This window comes from Pseudophryne corroboree, chromosome 4 (genome assembly GCF_028390025.1).
Source record: "Pseudophryne corroboree isolate aPseCor3 chromosome 4, aPseCor3.hap2, whole genome shotgun sequence".
NCBI lineage: Eukaryota > Metazoa > Chordata > Amphibia > Anura > Myobatrachidae > Pseudophryne > Pseudophryne corroboree.
This window is the reverse complement of record NC_086447.1, coordinates 802,223,023-802,230,043: the sequence shown is the minus strand read 5'-3', so window position 1 is coordinate 802,230,043 and position 7,021 is coordinate 802,223,023.

Here is a 7,021-nt window from a genome sequence, read left to right as displayed (position 1 = left end):
TGTTGACCATATGGGGTTGATCTATTGACTATTTACTGTAGATCTATTGAACCACACTGAGACAAGTCAGGCCATTAACCACTTGCCTGGTGTGGCCGCATCTGGTGCTACCGTTTCAGAAACACCTACCAGTGGCAGCTGGATGGTATTTTTCAGGTAGCGGCTGGACTCAGAGCACACCGTCTGCCCACTCAGAACACATTGGTACTCCAGCTCCCCCCAGTCTCCCCTCCTCTCATGGTCCACGGGCAAACAGTTGACAGACATCAGTCAATGTACTGGCTCCTGGGGCAAAGTGCAGCCACCATCTATGGCTACTATGAGCGGCACTCACATGTTCTTGATAAAAGTCGTGAAGACTGAAACGTTGGACAAGTAGACACAGTTTGTCACCTGAATTCTTTGCTGCAAGACCTGTGAGTGCTGCCGTACATACATGATATATGGGCACTTATTTATCTAGGAGGGTACCATCGCAAATACAGTATCTTTGAGGCGACCGTGGAGTGCCGACTATTTTGCTATACATGCCAAATTTTATATATATATATATATATATATATGCATATATATATATATATATATATATATATATATATATAGAAAAGAGAAGTGAAGAACAAGCGCCTAATGGTGCAGTAATTTTGGACTTTGATCTCTGTCACGACAACATTCATATATAGGTATTAAGCGTACCAGATGAATAAATATGGCAAGCACATCAAAAAGCTGTTGTCTTCCGTCTATTGTTCACAGCCAAGGGGTCGGAACACTTGAAAGGTGACGACACGTCACGGGGGGGTTTTTATCCTCCAAAGTTCGGATAGAATCAGCTCACAGCTCAGAGATACTACAAGTAAACATAAAATGCGCCTCTCATAGTGCAATATTGTTGCTGCAATGCAAGATCGCGCTCCCTTATCTAAGTTTAAATTACATCTTAAATAGAGGCAGTTGCGGCACCTGGGGCTAACGGGAGGATTTCATTATCAGCTCGATATAACCGCATGGAGAATGCCGTTGTGCTGATATATGGACACTCTGACACCTGAACTCCCTCATATATTACATACAGAGACTGCTGAGTTATTCCGTTGCTTAAAGGAAGGATAAAAGTACATAACATCTGTCCAATAATTATTGTGGTGACATCTGTGATCTTTGGGACAGCCCGGAATGATTAAACAACTGAGGTAACATTTTACCATTCCTTCTTCCATAAACTGAACGGACAGTTCACGAGATAGTACACATTGCAGGGACACCTGCGAAGTCAAAACTGTTACAAAGGCAGTTTCTCTTAATTAGTGGAGTTCCCCCATTGTGCATAAATTCATATATTTTAAGGAGAGAAATTTCTCTGTGTGCAATTGATATGTATTTTAGATATACTAAATATTTTATGTGTTGATTGTATATTACAAGAAATCCGGCCGGTAATTGTATAATTATATACAATTTTTTTTAATATATATTTTATGGTGATAAAGAATAAAAAGTTATAATTAAATGCTAAGCGCAGTTCCAAGTTGTTTTGTTTCTTCTTGTTATATTTAATTGGTGGCATACGAACCAGGCCCCAGGAACGTGCGGCTAGCGTTTGATTTAAACACTAGCGCCCAATTTTGTTTTTGTTTTTAGCTTTTTGATGTGCTTGCCATATCTATTCATCTGGTACGCTTAATATCTATATATGAGTGTTGTCTTGACAGAGATCAAAGTACAAAATTACTGCACCATTAGGCGCTTGTTCTTCACTTCTCTTTTCTAGATTTTTTCCACTATCACCTAGTGGCCTCTTGAAGGACGGAGCTGCCATCCATAGGTTCTCCTGTGGAAACCGGGTGCGAAAACAAACAGACTACAGAAAAGACTCATTTAATATTTACCTGTCTGTGGATAAAGGGGAAGCAGCGCATTGACTATTTTTTGATTCTCATATATATATATATATATATATATACATATATATCTATATACATATACACACATATACACAGTAATAGAATCGGCACTCACTGTTTCTATGAATGTTGCTCTGGTGCCTTCCGGAAAGTATTCACATGTACAGCAATCCTGGCAAGCAGCGGCACTCAGAGACTGGTCTCGGCCGTTAAAGTGCAAAAAGTGCTTTAATTAATATGGAGTGATTAATTAAAAGCACTTTTTGCACTTTAACGGCCGAGACCAGTCTCTGAGTGCCACCGCTTGCCAGGATTGCTGTGCATATATATATATATATATATATATAGAAACAGAAAGTTCAGCACTCACCAAAATAAGCTCACTTATCCTCACAACATCTAGGAATAAATGAATATATATATATATATATATATATATATATATATATATATATATATATATAAGCACAATGAAGCGGCACTCCAGGACTTAATTCAAATAAACGGGTCCAGTCTCTCGATTTTGATGTGCAACTTTTCGGTTTTAATCACAAACCTACGTCAGGCATTAAAACCGAAACGTTGCACATCAAAATCGGGAGACTGGACCCGTTTATTTGAATTAAGTCCTGGAGTGCCGCTTCATTGTGCTTATATCTTCAACCTTCAAAGTGATGTTTATTTCATGAGTGCCGAATACAAATACTATTTATATATATATATATATATATAATATATCTATATATACAGCCCCCCTCCTAAATACGTTATGGCACCCCGATGCAATCCATACATCCTTCTTTTAAAAGCCAGCTATGCAAAGTTGGGAAGAGTATTTAATAAAAATAAAATAATCACCAACTATAGCAGAAGTTCCAAAACTTGGTCCTCAAGGCACCCTAACGGTTCAGGCTTTAAGTACTGTATTTCCATGGCTCAGCACAGATGGTTAAATCAAATGAACTGAGGAACTAATTAAGTCACCTGTGGCCAAGCATGAATATACTTAAAACCTGGGTTACTTGAGTACCACATTGGGAACCTCTGAACTTGCATAAGCCAAAGTCTAGTTGAGAGTGAAAATAACGATCCAGTGCATAAATTGTAATCCCTTGCCTTAACATACACTTATCTGTATAGGTTGCTTTTTTGTGGTGACGTACATAAAGAATCTCCTTTCTCACATCTAACTCCAGCCAAGATGGACATTACTGGATTTCAATGTTTACAGGGCTTAATATAATAACTAATTAAACTTGAACTATAAACCGTGACCCACTAATATTTGGACAGACAGAGGTGGTTTCAAAAAGGAGCAGGTCTGTGTGCTGCCACCCTGTGGGCTCCACAGTCTCTCACCGGCACATGCTGCGGGCAGCCACTGGCACTGCATCAGAGGTAGTGTGTATGCACAGATCATTTGGGAAATGGCGCTGGCACTATCTTCTTTGTGATTTATCAAATGAATACTTGCTTGCTATAATTTTTCCACCATTAATAAAAAGTGCAAATATCAGTCATCTGACACCTTTTAAGAACTTTCAGAACTCTCCTTATGGCCAATAACAGACACTTTTTTGGGGTCCAGGATGGTTTCCCCACTTTTTTTTTATGCACTTCTACCATATCACTTTATATAGAAGCCCTGCCGTGCATACGGTACCGCAAATTAGCATTTCTTAATGAATCTTGCTGTTCTCGGGTGCGTTCATTCATGCGATGTATGTGAGTATCATGACTTAAGGGCCTAATTCAGGTTGGATCGCAGTGTGCGATCCAACCGGAAATTTTGAGAAAAAGGAGGGGCTGCAGAAAATGAGTCGCTGGGAGGGGGGGGGGGGGGGGGCGGTCAACAATCCGTTTCTACGGAGGAAATGGAGCTTTGCGAGGGTGGAGCTGGACGAACGGAGGGTGGTGCGGTGCGAATGGGAGTGTGACCGTGGCGGCTGTGGCTCCGCGATTGGGAAGATGCCAGCGGGTCTCCAGTGGGCACAGCTAAGCTGCGCCGGCAGGAGGCTTCCTATATTTCTGCTAACAAGCAGAAATTGCGATTCAATCGCAATTTCTGCTTGTTGAAGGGGGGAAGGCTCCGAACAGCATGCTGGGCACCCTTGCCCAGCGATGGGTGGCCCCCACCATGCGCTCCAAAGGATAGCAAATTCTGCTAATAAGCAGAATTTGCTACCCTTAGTGAATTAGGCCCTAAATTTGCTTTGGCAAACTCATTCCTGATTGAATTGGTCCCTATATGATTACTAAAGAATACCCTGCAGCCTTGGCACATAGGTTTTTTTTAGCTATTATCATGCATTAGAATGTGAAGTGGGTGTAGCATGCAGCACACAGATAGCTGTTAGCAAGGAGTTCTGACTAGTACTGAAAGAGCAAAATCTGTCTACCGCATGTGAATGACATTTGCAAATTTCAAGTAACTTGACTTTTGCACACCTAGAGAGGTGCAGCCTAATTTAAAGTGGGCATGGTTAGGACAAGCTGGATGGGGCTTCAGTCTGGTCTTTACATTTTTGGGGTAGATGTTGGTGTTACAATTAGAGATGAGCAGGTTCGGTTCTCTGAGAACCTAACCCTACCGAACATCACGTCCAGAGCCCGGATCCAAGACCGGCTCGGGAATTCCCGCCAGACTCGGAAACCAGAACGAGGCAAAACGTCATCATCATACCGCTGTCCGATTCTTGCGGGTTTGAGATTCCATATAAGGAGCCGCGTGTCGCCATTTTCACTCCAGTCCTGGAGAGTGTAGCGAGAGGACGTGTCTCTCTCCTCAGTGTCTGTCTGTGCGGGAAAGTGGCGACCTGCTCTGTCTTATGTGTGTCATTCCAGTGATGTCTTGTGCTGCATCAGTCCAGTGGTGGTGTCTTGTGCTGCATCAGTCCAGTCACAGTGGTGGTGTCCTCTGCTGCCATATGTCCAGTGAAGCTGTATAAGTCCAGTCCAGTGGTGCTGTATTGTGCTGCATCAGTCCAGTGGTGGTGTCTTGGCTGCATCAGTCCAGTCACAGTGGTGGTATCCTCTGCTGCCATATGTCCAGTGCTGCTGTATAGGTCCAGTCCAGTGGAGTTGTGTTGTGCTGCATCAGTCCCGTAGTGGTGTCCCTGTCCAGTGATACTGCTGTATAAATCCAGTGGTACTGCCAAATAAGTCCAGTGATACTGCCGTATAAGTCCAGTCCAGTGGTACTGCCGTATATGTCCACTGATACTGCCGTATATGTCCAGTGATACTGCCATATAAGTCCAGTGGTACTGCCAAATAAGTCCAGTGATACTGCCGTATAAGTCCAGTCCAGTGGTACTGCCGTATATGTCCACTGATACTGCCGTATATGTCCAGTGGTACTGCTGTATAAGTCCAGTGAGACTGCTGTATAAATCCAGTGACACTGCCATATAAGTCCAGTGATACTGCCGTATATGTCCAGTGGTACTTCCGTACAAGTCCAGTGATACTCCCATATATGTCCAGTGGTACTGCCGTATATGTCCAGTGGTACTGCCGTATAAGTCCAGCGATACTGCTGTATAAATCCAGTGATACTGCCGTATAAAAAAAACTAATTTTGTTTCCCCCAGCACCCTGAATGATAGCAGTAACCAGATTTAAATCCCATACAATATCTTAGAATTCAGAGATCTCGGTTACATATATCTGCGCAAATGTATGTGTAAGTCCCCAAGCCGTGTCAAGGCCTCTCTGTATATATATTGGGGGTCTCCAGCGCTATATCTAGGTGCAGGGCGTGGCAACAAAAAAAAATCAGCATAAGCCAGACAGCCCAGGGCAGCATACCAGTGAAAAACTATAATATTAATAGTAATAGATTAGATTAGTGTTTATAGCCAAAGCTATAGAGAAAGTGATACAAAAATCAGATGTAATTAAAATAAGAAATAGTGCTAAAGAAATTAGTATGTGATAAGTGTTAATGTAAGGGTATGCCACACTAAAGCCATCCAGCTCCGCCAATTCAGGGGTACCACATCTCACACCCATACAGAGAGGCCTTGACGTATAAGTCCAGTGATACTGCCGTATAAGTCCAGTGATACTGCCGTATAAATCCAGTCCAGTGGTACTGCTATATAAGTTCAGTCCAATGGTACTGCCATATAAGTTAAATGGTGCTGTACTGTGCTGTATATTATTTACTCCAAACAAGGGGTTATTAATATTTAATCCAAATACTTTTTACAGGGTTTGCCCTGTGTGGTGTAGAGGTACACTCTCCTTTGCTGCATTTTGTTATATAACTGCAGAAAAATAATGGAGAACAAAAATTTGGAGGATAAAATAGGGAAAGATCAAGAACCACTTCCTCCTACTGCCGCTGCTGTTGTTGCTGCTGGGAGTCGATCGTCATCCCAGAGGGGAAGTTGGAAGACCACTTGTACTACTTCAACTAAGCAAATGACTGTCCAACAGTCCTTTGCGAGGAAGATCAAATACTGTATGACAGCAGTCACCCTGTCGCAAAGCGGATAACTGAGGCCTTGACAGCTATGTTGGTGTTAGACATGTGTCCGGTATCCGCCATTAGTGCATTGGAACTGCAGTGCCACTCCTAGATGGGCCAGGTGTTTGTGCCGCACACTTGTGTCGCTTAGCTTAGTCATACAGCTACCTCATTGCACCTCTTTTACTTCTTTGCATGATGTGCTGTTTGGGGACTAGTTTTTTTAAATGCTATCCTGTCTGCCACTGCAGTGCTACTCCTAGATGGGCCAGGGGTTTGTGCCGCACACTTGTGTCGCTTAGCTTAGTCATACAGCTACTTCGGTGCAACTTTTAGGCCTAAAAACAATATTGTGAGGTGTGAGGTGTTCAGAATAGACTGGAAATGAGTGGAAATGAACGTTATTGAGGCCAATAATGCAGTAGGATCAAAATTACCCCCAAATTCTGTGATTTTAGCTATTTTTATTTTTTTTCAAATATCATCCAGATCCAAAACCAAAACCCAAAAGGGTGGTTTTGTCAAAACCTATCCAGATCCAATACACGAGCGGGGATCCAGATCCAAAACCAAAACATGAAAAGTGCCCACCGCACATCTCTAGTTATAATTGGAGTGTGCTACTGCTCAGTCTCCAACAAAA